Consider the following 14,525-nt stretch of genomic DNA (forward strand, 5'->3'; position numbering starts at 1 on the left):
ATAAAAATATCGCAAATAAATTTCGTAGAAGCAATTTTATGAAAAATAGTGTCAGTAGTCGCCTTCGGTGCGTTCGTTTGTCAGTTATGGTGAAAATCGCGTAAAACCGTGATATTGCCGTTTTAAATTCGTTTTCTAATCCGGCTTCATTGTAATCACTAAAATTTAATTTCGGAGCTGAAATTTATCGTAAAAATTTAATATTTGTCGGCGTTGTCAGTATTCTGTACGGTTTCAATCCGTTACCGTTTAATGTTTCACAAGGTGTTCTGTAAACCACCGTTCGCTCACTGTAAGGTCGGATAAACGTTCCTGGGCACTCCAAAGGCCAAATTACATTAATTTGCTTTGTAAACACTAATTATTATTGCGTTAATCCTCTGTTAATCACGTAATTATGATCTGTAAATTACCGGTTGTCACATTCTCCCCCTGTTACAGAAATTTCGTCCTCGAAATTTAGATTATGTTATCTCTTCAGAATTGTGTTTCAAGAGTTGATGTCAAGGGAAACAAGATGTACAGATACAGTCACTAGTTTAACTAAGTTAACAGGATCCAACAATGAACAGGAACTCCGACCAATCGAATTCCATATGAATGTTTATAACATGTAAACGAGTTCTAGAAGCAATGACATCCACTGGATGAACTTAGAATCAACAATCTCAAATATAATAGTTTGCATGAAACGCTCGATCGTGATCAGCACAAGCTGCAAGTTATACTGACGCCTCAAGGTGTCGTAATGAATCAAATAATTCAATAATACCGGTGATCGAACAAGTATCACCTGTGTTTTGCATGAAACGATCGATCATGATTAGCCCAAGCTACAAGTTTGTATCAACACCACAAGGTGTCGTAATGATTTAAACAATCCAATAATAGCGGTGATCAAACAATTTCACCGTGTTTGAAGTCAAATGAATGTGCAGTAATGGGAATCTGAAAGTTTGTTTCAAATGACATCATAGAATTTTCAATTGAAAATGCAACATCAAAGAAATAATGTTTTCAATCGAAGACGAAGAAACAATGAATACCGTAAGATAGTCGATCGATGTTGAAAGGACCGTTAGGAGGTACACCGGAATATGAAATGAATTTTGTGTACCCTTGTCTCATCACACGATTGTGTTAAGACTGTTTTAATTATGATAAATCAAAGCGGATTTAAAGCAATCAATAAGTAGTATTTAAATCCGTGCATGAGATGCCTAAACGAGTTTAGCGCAAGCTTCAAATAAGTGAAAGATACCACCATAAGATGTCGAAATCAACAAACAATTTAGTGGAGTCGAATGTCAAACAAGTTTACTTCGACTAGGAACAAATAAAACATTTGTTAAAACGAATTTTGAATATGATGTCCTCAATACATCATATGATGCTCTGAAGTGAATATGTGTAATGGACAAGTTCAAACAATTGAACTTGGTTTTAGTGCAACCTGACAAAAATATATATGTTCCAAAAAGGAAATTTCGGCATGGTGACGACGAAAACCATGTGTGTAACTTGAAGAGAAAAGAAAATTTCAAGAGAATGTGTTGACTTGATAACAAAGGAGCCAACAATTACGATAATGCGGGTCATTCGAATCACAAATCAATAATTATATTTAGCGAAATAATATTTGAACTTTAATGAAACGCCTATTCGAAACGAAACCACATGCCTAACAAACAATGCATGCGTAACCTATAAGTTTTCCAAGAAATGAAGCAATTAGTGTTCGCTATACTGAAAGAAATGGTCGTGGCACAATGACCATTAAGAGGAGTAGAGATACGAAAATCTACTCAGTAAGTGTGAAAGTCGAAATTTCAACAAAAGAAATTTGAGGACTTTACCTGGGGTTTCGTGTGACGACCAATTGTTAGGTGACATTACCATGGAATGTCGAACATATCGTATTCATCGTTAACCGAAATAGGGGGATGGGGAGACATACGTCATTCCCTTGGAGTGATTCGTGTCGTTGCAGGATCGCGTGAAAAGTTGCGTTTCATGGCCGTTAGTTCTCCTGCTGACAGGAATCTAGCGTCACTGTTGAATTGCGCCATCGTGTCTTTTCAAAGGCCTCGCCTCGATAGTCGTATGTGACGTGCTTCAACCTCCGTTGATGTAGGCTTAAGTTTCACGTATATATGTGCTCTAGCTCGTGTGCCGCGTATAAGTACTCGAAACTGGACTGGTATCTTCATTGCACAGTGGAAGCAAATAAGCTAAGTCTTTCTAGAAACTGAACGCCCACTAAGTACTCGAGTCTCCAATGGTCCTCCTATTCCAACCGTGCCTTGACTTTGAAAAGCAACCTGAGAAAGAAACATGCGAAAAAGTCAACATAAAGTTGAGCGAGTCCATAGTTTGTTTGTAAAAGATTTGAAATAAATCTTTTGAGTTGTCAAAGATTTGAAATAAACCTTATGAGTTGAGAAAGATTTGAATTAAATCTTTGGAATAACCGGTTTTTGAAATAGTATTGAGAAAACGAATCAAAAGTCATTTTCTTGCCAAGTTATATGGAAACGTTGTGTTTGTAAAACAGTATGTTCATGAAAACAATGTATTTGTAAAGTCTTGTATTTGTAATGTTCGCATAACCGCCAATGCCCACCCTGACTTTGACTCCATACCCTCAAAATCTTATGCTTTGAATTTTGTATAAAACATGGTATTTAATTTATATGAACAAGTAGTTTCGTAAGTATATATGTCCCTGGTATATAGCAATAAGGAAAAAAAAAAGAGATCACCAATGGTTTGCAAAGCCAATGGTATGTGTGAAGTGCAAGTAGGAAGACTCAAACCTAGCGGATTTATGCGTTGGGCACAAAGTCACCCCGAGGTCCGTTATGCTGGGCCTGGGGCTGGGCTCGCTACACCCAGATAGATCTACCGCTCCTGTCCCACGGTCCTACCCTGAGGATTAATGGCCTTAAGTTTCCGCCTACCCACTCACATGATCTAAGTAGTAAACCCTCCTTAAGCTAACCATACCATGTATAAAAATGTCTGTAAGTGTCTGTAATCATTGTACATGTATTTTACCCCAGTCTCTAAGACTGATCCTCCCTCAGTCTCTAAGACTGATCCTTCCTCAATCTTATCACCAGATGATCTCATCCCTAGTCATGAAAATCATTCACCTTTCGATAATACGCATTTGTTTTGTAAAAACCGGTATGTTTAGTATAAACCTTTCGTAAATCATTTGAGTTTCTCGAAATCCCTTGGTAATATGATTTAGAAATACGAGTTTTGCGTTTGTTCCAAAACTTTGTATGTTTTTGCAAAACGTGCACGTCTTTCCACCCCGAAAACATTTACAAAAACGTAAACAGTAAAAGGTGGGGGTTATGAACTCACCTGAATATTCCTTGTGCAAAGCTATCTAAATACGACTTCGTGATGTCGTTTCCAAGACTCGACTTGCTAGCGTGCATTCTACAGTATTCCTAACACAGAATATCTAATAAGTTTCGAATAATGTGGTAACTAATCTACGTGTTACCGAGCTTTACCGAATCGTTGATCGAACGATTTGACGGTAAATAGTTAACTTAATGAAAATGACTAAGTTAAATTGCCGCGAGAAGTCGTTTGAGTATGTAGGAATATTCGTATGAAAATATATAATAAACTTGTATTATATATGTTGCGTCTTGTATATATTTGCCAAAATATATGTATATGCCGTTTCGGCGTTTGAAATAAATATAAAAGTTATATTTATAAAAATTTCATCGAGTCGTTGTATGTTTAAAATAAATATATACTATATTTATTTTTTTTATGAAAGCGAATCCGTGTTGTTCGATATACGAAATAAATATATAACACTATATTTATTTATAAAAGGATTTGTTTTGTTTGCTGTCGAAAATAAATACATAACTATATTTATTTTTATAAGAGGATTCGTCGAATTTCCGAAGTTCAAAACAACTATGTTTGTTGTTGTAAATAGTTTCCGAATCGTTGTTTTTCGTTATATAATAAAACGCGTTATTTTTACGGATTTTCTCGAAAAACGGGCAGAGTTTCCTCTGTTTTTGGACGCCCCGACAACACAAGTTGTCTTTATATTTTCAAAATAAAATCAATACTCAACAATAATTACGTATCATCAATTCATAAAAACGAAATAATAAATCAAAGTACTCTTTAACTATTACTTTCGTTATTTTGTTTGGTTCGAGCTCGTTATCACGTAAGTATAAATCACGAAAATACTAAACGTGTCATTAGTTTTTACCAAGTCTTCATGTCGAAACGCGGACTAAGTTGACCCGGGTTGACTCGCTGAGTGGACTGAGTCAACCGGGGTTGACTCGAGTTGACCGAGTCAAAACTGAAGCTGACCGAGCCGCTTGACTGAACTGACCGGGTCAACTGAGTTGACCGCGTCAGCTTCTTGTTGACTGAGTTGACTCGGTGAGTTGACCGAGTCGACCGAACCGAGCCATCTGACCGAACCGGAACCAAATCCCTGTTGTCTTGTTGACCTCATAACTCGAACCTGAGACTAAGCTGACCCACTTGACTTGAAATCCAATTTGTTGAACCGAACCAAAGCTGAAATCACAAGGTCAGAACCGAACCTAAACTGAATCATGTTTACCCGAACTCGAAATGAGACCGAACCTGAACTGAATAACCATTACCTCTGCCGCTGTCCCCGGTTCTGGTGACTCCGGTGGTCATGCCGTCATCGACCACCACCATATTCATCATCATCATCATTATCGCCGGACAAAAGCACCGACCACCGGATAATTGGACCGACCGGTGGTCTGAGTCTCTATCACACTCTCTGCTTCTCGAACCCCCAAAGACTGACCCGAACCTAACCCAAATCGAACCCGAAGCCGGTAAATTTTCCGGATAAAAACAATGTCTGGCGGTCAATGGCACCGACCGCCGGTTCTTTCAACCTTCTCGGCTTTCTCTCTCTCTCCTCGCCGTCTCTGTCTCTCTCTCTTCGTCGCCGCACCACCACCGGACCGTGGTGGTGGTGGTCGTTGAATTTGTAACAGGGGAGGGGGGTGTCGTGAGTATGCGAGAGGGAGGAGGAGGGTGGTGTGGTTGTGTAGTCGCCGGTTAACCGGCCGGCACCTCCGGCTCCGCCGCCGGAGGAGGGGGACGAGGATGATAAGTGAAGGAGGGGGGGGGGTCGGGTGCTTGTTTGAAGGAATGATAGTGGGTGTGTGTTTGTTTTGTTGTATATGTAGAGAGGGGAAAAAATGGCAGACTTCATGTCTCTGTTTGTTTGTGTGTGAAATGTATGATGGGTGTATGTGTATAAATAGAGATAGAGTGTTTTATTGCCTTTCATGTATATAATTTACATTCAGGTCACTTGTATTTTCTTTAGGGTTAAAATATTTTGTAGTGATTAATATAGATTTAATTGATTTTGTAAATCTTGCACAATCTAGTCAAAAGATTTATAGAGATTTTGTGCAGATTTTTAGATCCTTAGAGGCCTTACTAGATCTAGTATATTGTGTGTAGGTTTAGACTTGTGGGTTTTGGGCTTGAGCCCAGGGTCCACAAGCCCATTTCATGTGTAAGTGGCCCGTAATTCCTACGAGACCCGATATCGCAACCCAAGCTCCATCAGCATAAAAATAGGGCAAATAAATTTCGTAGAAGCAATTTTATGAAAAATAGTGTCAGTAGTCGCGTTCGGTGCGTTCGTTTGTCAGTTATGGTGAAAATCGCGTAAAACCGTGATATTGCCGTTTTAAATTCGTTTTCTAATCCGGCTTCATTGTAATCACTAAAATTTAATTTCGGAGCTGAAATTTATCGTAAAAATTTAATATTTGTCGGCGTTGTTAGTATTATGTACGGTTTCAATCCATTACCGTTTAACGTTTCACAAGCTGCTCTGTAAACCACCGTTCGCTCACTGTAAAGTCGGATAAATGTTCCTGGGCACTCCAAAGGCCTAATTACATTAATTTGCTTTGTAAACACTAATTATTATTGCGTTAATCCTCTGTTAATCACGTAATTATGATCCGTAAATTACTGGTTGTCACATTCTCCCCCTGTTACAGAAATTTCGTCCTCGAAATTTAGATTATGTTATCTCTTCAGAATTGTGTTTCAAGAGTTGATGTCAAGGGAAACAAGATGTACAGATACAGTCACTAGTTTAACTAAGTTAACAGGATCCAACAATGAACAGGAACTCCGACCAATCGAATTCCATATGAATGTTTATAACATGTTAACGAGTTCTAGAAGCAATGACATCCACTGGATGAACTTAGAATCAACAATCTCAAATATAATAGTTTGCATGAAACGCTCGATCATGATCAGCACAAGCTGCAAGTTATACTGACGCCTCAAGGTGTCGTAATGAATGAAATAATTCAATAATACCGGTGATCGAACAAGTATCACCTGTGTTTTGTATGAAACGACCGATCATGATTAGCCAAAGCTACAAGTTTGTACCAACACCACAAGGTGTCGTAATGATTTAAACAATCCAATAATAGCGGTGATCAAACAATTTCACCGTGTTTGAAGTCAAATGAATGCGCAGTAATGGGAATCTGAAAGTTTGTTTCAAATGACATCATAGAATTTTCAATTGAAAATGCAACATCAAAGAAATAATGTTTTCGATCGAAGACGAAGAAACAATGAATATCGTAAGATAGTCGATCGATGTTGAAAGGACCGTTAGGAGGTACACCGGAATATGAAATGAATTTTGTGTACCCTTGTCTCATCACACGATTGTGTTAAGACTGTTTTAATTATGATAAATCAAAGCGGATTTAAAGCAATCAATAAGTAGTATTTAAATCCGTGCATGAGATGTCTAAACGAGTTTAGCGCAAGCTTCAAATAAGTGAAAGATACCACCACAAGGTGTCGAAATCAACAAACAATTTAGTGGAGTCGAATGTCAAACAAGTTTACTTCGACTCGGAACAAATAAAACATTTGTTAAAACGAATTTTGAATATGATGCCATCAATACATCATATGATGCTCTGAAGTGAATATGTGTAATGGACAAGTTCAAAAAATTGAACTTGGTTTTAGTGCAATCTGACAAAAATATATATGTTCCGAAAAGGAAATTTCGGCATGGTGACGACGAAAACCATGTGTGTAACTTGAAGAGAAAAGAAAATTTCAAGAGAATGTGTTGACTTGATAACAAAGGAGCCAACAATTACGATAATGCGGGTCATTCGAATCACAAATCAATAATTATATTTAGCGAAATAATATTTGAACTTTAATGAAACGCTTATTCGAAACGAAACCACATGCCTAACAAACAATGCATGCGTAACCTATAAATTTTCCAAGAAATGAAGCAATTAGAGTTCGCTATACTGAAAGAAATGGTCGTGGCACAATGACCATTAAGAGGAGTAGAGATACGAAAATCTACTCCGTAAGTGTGAAAGTCGAAATTTCAACAAAAGAAATTTGAGGACTTTACCTGGGGTTTCGTGTGACGACCAATTGTTAGGTGACATTTGTGACAACTCGAATTTCTAAGATTGATTTCATACGTATTACACGAGCATGTGTTTGACTAATTACTTAATTGCACATTTGATTGATATGAAAGTATATATATACATGTTTGATTGCTTGATTGTGCATAATTGTTTGATTGTGTATAATGGGTTCCATATTGTGAAACTTGTACTGTATGTTAGCTAGTTAGTGTGAATCATGGCCCAACCTACGAAGGATGTTCCACAAAACATGATGCATGAATCGAAGGATGTCGGAACATATCTTTCGATTCGAAAGGTCCTCCTTCGGATTGAAGGTCTCGAAACATATCCTTCGCGCTCGAAACATATCCTTCGATATGTTTCGGCCCAGTTACTCTAATGGGCTTGGCCCATTTCTGTGAAAGGTTTAAATACGTATTGCATGCATAATCGGCAGTTTTAGGAAAACCCTAGAACACTTTCACTTGTGACGGCAACCACAACTTACGGAGACCTTGCTGATCAATTCTTTGTCTTCTACCCCGGTTAGTATCCATATCGGTTTGGTGATTATGTGTTTGATTTATCATATATGTATGTGCTTAACCGGTCGAATCGTTGTATGATGATAACCCGATTTAATCGGTTGTGTGTGATTCATTATTTACCAATTGTCTCGCAATATGTGGTTGGTATAGACATCGGATATATTGTTAATATGTTAATCGTTTCTGTTTTCATGATGTTCAATGATGATGTCTTGTGGATTGGCTATGATAACCGGATATGTATGTTGATATAGCAATATGCTGTTTGTATGTTAACCGGATATGTATGATAATCGGATATATGTTAATCGAATTGGGCATATTGTAATCGGACACGTTTATGTAATCGACATCTATGTGTAAGTTGGATAGTTTAAATAATCTTGTTATTCAGATTAGGGTTCTTGATAAACATGGGAATTATGCTTGTTTGATCTGGTTGATGTTAACTGATTTGTGATATTGGTGTTAATTGATAATCACAGCAAAACTTGGAAACTTGTAACGTAACTGATATCCATCGAAAGATATCAGTTACTCGAAACATGGTAGTAACCGAAAGATACCGAAAGATACTAGATGTTCGAAACATAGTGTTGACCGAAGGATAACAATGACCGAATGATAACATTAAGTTCGAAACATAACATTCTGTTCGAAAGATAGCTATGATACCTGTTAGTCGAAAGATCTCTAATGTGTCGAAAGATGACCATGAAATGAATGATAGCTGATGTTCTACTGTGAAATAATACGTGTTGTGTCGATATGCAAACTGACTGTTATGTGAACATTAAATTTGCATGCGTATCGTTGTGAACATGAACTGATTTGTTATACGTGCATACGATAGGACGTGAATGAATTACTTGTGAGTGCATAACCTAGCATACCGAGCAAACCAAGGTGAGTTCACACAGCCAAGGCATGGGTTCCCAGGGTGGGAATGGGTTGGATGATTACTTGTGCATACTTTGATACTGTAACGAACGATTAAACTGTTGATGCTTACGAACTACTCAACTGCCTTCGCACACACCCTGGTCGGTAAAGACTATGGTCGCGAACGAACTGATCAATTGCCTTCGCACACACCCTGGTCGGTAAAGACTACGGTCGCGAACTAACGAACATAATCTTCGCACACATGCCTGTGAGGCCGCGATGGAACTGATACGATACGAAACTTAATTGAACAAACGCACTATTACCCAAACTAAACTATAAACTGTGAACTCGCTCAACTAGTTTGTTGATTATCTGCTGCATGCCTTGCAGGACCTTAGGTACATATTGGAGCTTGCACAAGGAAGGAGCAGGTCGTTGTGGGAATTGGATAGCGAACGTTAATTGAACTCATAACTACATTTGAGAATTTTATTACTATGCTTCCGCTATTTAAACAATGTTTGGTTTTGAAACATCAGTCATATCTTTATGAATTGTATTAACTACTTTTGATTATTAAATACTATGTTTGATATGATTGATGGCTTGATCCTGGTCAGTCACGCTCCCAAGCGGTGGTACTCCGCAGGTGGATTTTGGGGGTGTGACAGATTGGTATCAGAGCCATTGGTTATAGAGAACTTGGTTTTAATAAGGGGAAAACGTTTTTATTAAAACCAGACTATAACCAGAACAGTGCTCTCAACAATCCACAACGACGCTTCGCTCCACGTGCAAGACTCAACTCCCTAGGTAATAAGGTTTATGTTTATTGCCTACATGCTAGAATTTGCATAGAACTTTGCTCGTAGTATGCTTACATTACCTTGCTCACAACTTGACATTGCATGAGAATACTTATGTGCTTACACTCTTCTGTCATCGCACTATTCGCGAACCTTTCTCACTTATGTTGCCTTTGATGTGAAGATCAATGGCCGCACGAATTACCATGACTCAAGCCCAGCTAGAGGCTCTCGTTGCTGCGGCAGTTGCAGCCGCCCAAGCAGGTAGTATACCCTGCAGTATAGACACTAGGATCTTTAGATCCTACATTAATTCTCGTACTTAACTTTGCCCTATTCGTACACAATAGGTCAACCCGCTCAGCAACAACCTGCGTGTACCTTCAAGACTTTCATGGACTGTCGTCCTAGCTCGTTCAGTGGCACGGAGGGAGCAGTTGGACTCCTCCACTGGTTTGAAAAGCTCGAGTCAGTTTTCGAGATGTGTGAATGCCCTGAGGCTCGCAGGGTGAAGTTCGCCACTGGCACACTTGAAGGGATTGCGCTCACTTGGTGGAACGCACAAGTGCAGATTTTAGGGTTGGCAGCTGCTAATGCCACACCCTGGAATGAATTCAAAGAACTGATCAAGAGGGAATACTGCACTAGAGAAGACATTCACAAGTTGGAGGATGAGTTGTATAACTTGAAAATGGTTGGTTCGGAAATCGAAGCTTACACCAAGAGATCGAATGAGTTGGCTGTGTTATGTCCAACTATGGTGGACCCTCCTTACAAGCGTATCGAGTTGTATCTCAAAGGTTTGGTGCCAGAAATACAGAGCCACGTTACCTCGGCTAACCTCAACAATATCCAGGAAATACAGCGTCTCGCTCACCGCATCACCGATCAGGCAGTGGATCAGAATAAACTGCCGAAGCGTGTCGGCGCTACTGCTACAGCTGTTACTTCAGTCACTCCCACTGCTGCTACTTCTGCCACACCCAGCGAGAATAAAAGAAAGTGGGACGGGGATTCCAGCAGGGGATCAGCGTCTATTCAGTCCCAAACTCAGCAACGTCGCACCAACGATTACCAGAGTCCGAGTCAGCAGTCATCGGGCAGTCAGGGACATAGTGGTTATAAGGGAAATCACCCGTGGTGTAACAGGTGCCACAAACACCACAGTGGAAGATGTCGCAGGAGTCAATGTCAAAGATGCCACAAGATGGGCCATGAGGCCAAAGATTGTAGAAGCGCGCGACCCGTGAATCAGAACCAGCAACTTCCACCGCCAGCTCCACAGAATCAGCAGCAGCAGCCACAGCGTGGAAACCGGGGGTGTTTCCAGTGTGGGGCTGAAGGTCACTACAAACGCGATTGTCCCCAGTTGAACCAGAACCGCAACAACAACCATCAGGGCAACGGGAACCATAACAACAATAATGGGGGCAACAACAACAACAACAACAACAACAACAACGGCAATGAAGCTCGTGGTAGAGCATTTGTGTTGGGTCGAGGAGATGCAGTGAATGATCCTAACGTGGTTATGGGTAAGTTCCTTCTCGACGATATTTACGTTACTGTCTTATTTGATTCGGGTGCTGATACGAGTTATATGTCCATGAAAATGAGTAACTTATTAAAACGTACACCAACACCTCTAGACACTAAACACGTCGTAGAACTAGCCAATGGTAAAAGTGTAGAAGCCGCTCATGTAGTCAAGGGTTGTAGCATTGTTCTAGCGGGTCAGACTTTCACGATTGATCTTATACCCATAGTCTTGGGTAGCTTCGACGTCGTCATCGGCATGGATTGGTTATCTCAACATCACGCAGAGATCTTATGCAAGGAAAAAGTTATTCGTATTCCTCGCTCCAGTCAAGAACCTCTCGAAGTACAAGGTGACAAGAGTGGTGCTGTGGTTGGCATCATCTCTTACTTGAAGGCGCAGAAATGTTTACGAAAGGGACATACTGCCATTCTGGCACTTGTCACTGACGCATCAGCAAAGGAAAAGAAGCTGGAGGATATACCAGTTGCGCGTGATTTTCCTCAAGTGTTTCCTGAAGATTTACCTGGTTTACCTCCTCATCGTCAAGTCGAGTTTCAGATTGAGTTAGCTCCTGGAGCAGCACCAATAGCCCGCGCACCGTATCGTTTAGCTCCAACCGAACTGGAAGAACTGTCGAAGCAGCTACAAGAGCTCTTGGAAAAGGGCTTTATTCGTCCAAGCTCTTCGCCTTGGGGAGCTCCAGTGTTATTTGTGAAGAAGAAAGACGGTACGTTCAGGATGTGTATCGACTACCGTAAACTCAACAAGGTGACGGTGAAGAACCGTTATCCTCTTCCACGCATAGATGACTTATTCGACCAGTTGCAAGGGTCGTGTTACTATTCCAAGATCGATTTGAGGTCAGGGTATCATCAGCTGAGAGTCCGGGATGAGGACGTCTCCAAAACTGCTTTCAGAACCCGATATGGTCACTACGAGTTTCTGGTCATGCCATTCGGGCTTACAAACGCACCTGCAGTCTTCATGGATCTTATGAACAGGGTGTGCAAACCGTATCTCGACAAGTTCGTCATCGTTTTCATCGACGACATTTTGATTTACTCCAAGAGTAAGGAGGAGCACGAGCAGCATCTACGTATTATCTTGGAACTTCTTCGAAAAGAGCAACTGTACGCAAAGTTTTCAAAATGCGACTTCTGGCTTCGTGAAGTCCACTTCTTAGGCCATGTGGTAAACAAGGATGGGATTCATGTCGATCCATCCAAGGTTGATTCGATCAGAAACTGGCCAGCACCGCGTACACCGACAGAAATACGCCAATTTTTGGGTTTGGCAGGTTACTACAGGCGATTTATTAAAGACTTCTCCAAGATCGCGCAACCACTCACTATGCTTACACAGAAAGGTGTCGTTTACAGATGGGGTAATACACAGGAGACCGCTTTTCAGTACTTAAAGGATAGGCTTTGCAGCGCGCCTATTCTCTCACTGCCCGAGGGCACGGATGACTTCGTGGTTTATTGTGACGCATCGATACAAGGGCTTGGTTGTGTATTGATGCAACGGGATAAAGTGATTGCATACGCCTCTCGGCAACTCAAGGTTCATGAACGGAACTACACGACGCACGATTTAGAGCTGGGAGCTGTTGTTTTCGCGCTTAAGATATGGCGACACTACCTGTACGGTACCAGGTGCACGATTTACACCGATCACAGGAGTCTCGAGCATATTCTTAAGCAAAAGGATTTGAACATGCGTCAACGAAGATGGGTTGAACTACTGAACGACTACGAATGCGCCATCAAGTATCATCCAGGCAAGGCCAATGTTGTGGCTGATGCCCTCAGTCGGAAAGACACTCTACCTAAGCGCGTGCGAGCGCTACAGCTTACCATTCAGTCCAGTCTTCCTGCACAGATACGAGCAGCTCAGTTAGAAGCACTGAAACCCGAAAACGTCAAAGCTGAAGCCTTACGCGGCTCAAGGCAACGCATGGAACAAAAGGAAGACGGCGCCTACTATGTAACGGGGCGAATTTGGGTCCCACTTTATGGCGGTTTACGCGAACTTGTAATGGATGAAGCTCACAAGTCTCGCTATTCGGTACATCCAGGGTCGGATAAAATGTACCACGACATCAGTACTACTTATTGGTGGCCTAGCATGAAGGCCCACATCGCCACCTACGTTGGAAAATGCTTAACTTGTGCGAGAGTCAAGGTTGAATATCAGAAACCAGCTGGTCTACTTCAGCAGCCCAAGATACCGCAGTGGAAATGGGAAGAAATTTCCATGGATTTCGTTACGGGCTTACCTAGATCCCAGCGTGGGAATGACACTATTTGGGTAATCGTTGATCGACTCACAAAGTCTGCTCACTTCTTGGCTATCAAAGAAACGGATAAGTTTTCTACTTTAGCAGACATTTACTTGAAGGAAGTTGTTTCGAGGCACGGAGTGCCCACCTCTATTATTTCGGATCGCGATGCACGATTCACGTCAGAACTTTGGCAAGCGATGCACAAATCTTTCGGCTCACGATTAGACATGAGCACAGCATATCATCCTCAGACGGATGGGCAGTCTGAGCGAACTATTCAAACTCTAGAAGACATGCTTCGAGCGTGTGTCATCGATTTCGGCAACGGCTGGGAAAAGCACCTCCCTTTGGTGGAGTTCTCGTATAATAACAGTTACCATACCAGCATTCAAGCCGCTCCATTCGAGGCATTGTACGGACGTAAATGCCGGTCACCTCTCTGTTGGGCAGAGGTGGGGGATAGTCAGATTACGGGTCCAGATATTGTTGTGGACGCCACAGAAAAGATAGCACAGATACGTCAACGCATGGCGGCAGCACGCGACCGTCAGAAAGCCTACGCGGATAAGCGTAGAAAACCATTGGAGTTTGAGGTCGGGGACCGGGTTTTATTGAAAGTTTCACCCTGGAAGGGTGTGGTACGTTTTGGCAAACGGGGCAAACTAAATCCGCGGTACGTCGGACCATTCGAAATTTCAGAAAAGATTGGCAAGGTAGCCTACAAGTTGAACCTACCAGCTGAACTCGGTGCAGTTCACAATGTATTCCACGTGTCGAATCTGAAGAAATGCCTATCAGATGAAAACCTCATCATTCCTTTTAAGGAACTCACTATCGACGAGCGGTTGCAGTTCGTCGAGGAACCAGTTGAAATCACGGACCGGGATGTTAAGGTCCTCAAACACAAGAGAATCCCTCTTGTTCGAGTTCGTTGGAACTCCCAGCGTGGCCCGGAGTATACATGGG

This window comes from Helianthus annuus, chromosome 14 (genome assembly GCF_002127325.2).
Source record: "Helianthus annuus cultivar XRQ/B chromosome 14, HanXRQr2.0-SUNRISE, whole genome shotgun sequence".
Taxonomy (NCBI): Eukaryota; Viridiplantae; Streptophyta; class Magnoliopsida; order Asterales; family Asteraceae; genus Helianthus; species Helianthus annuus.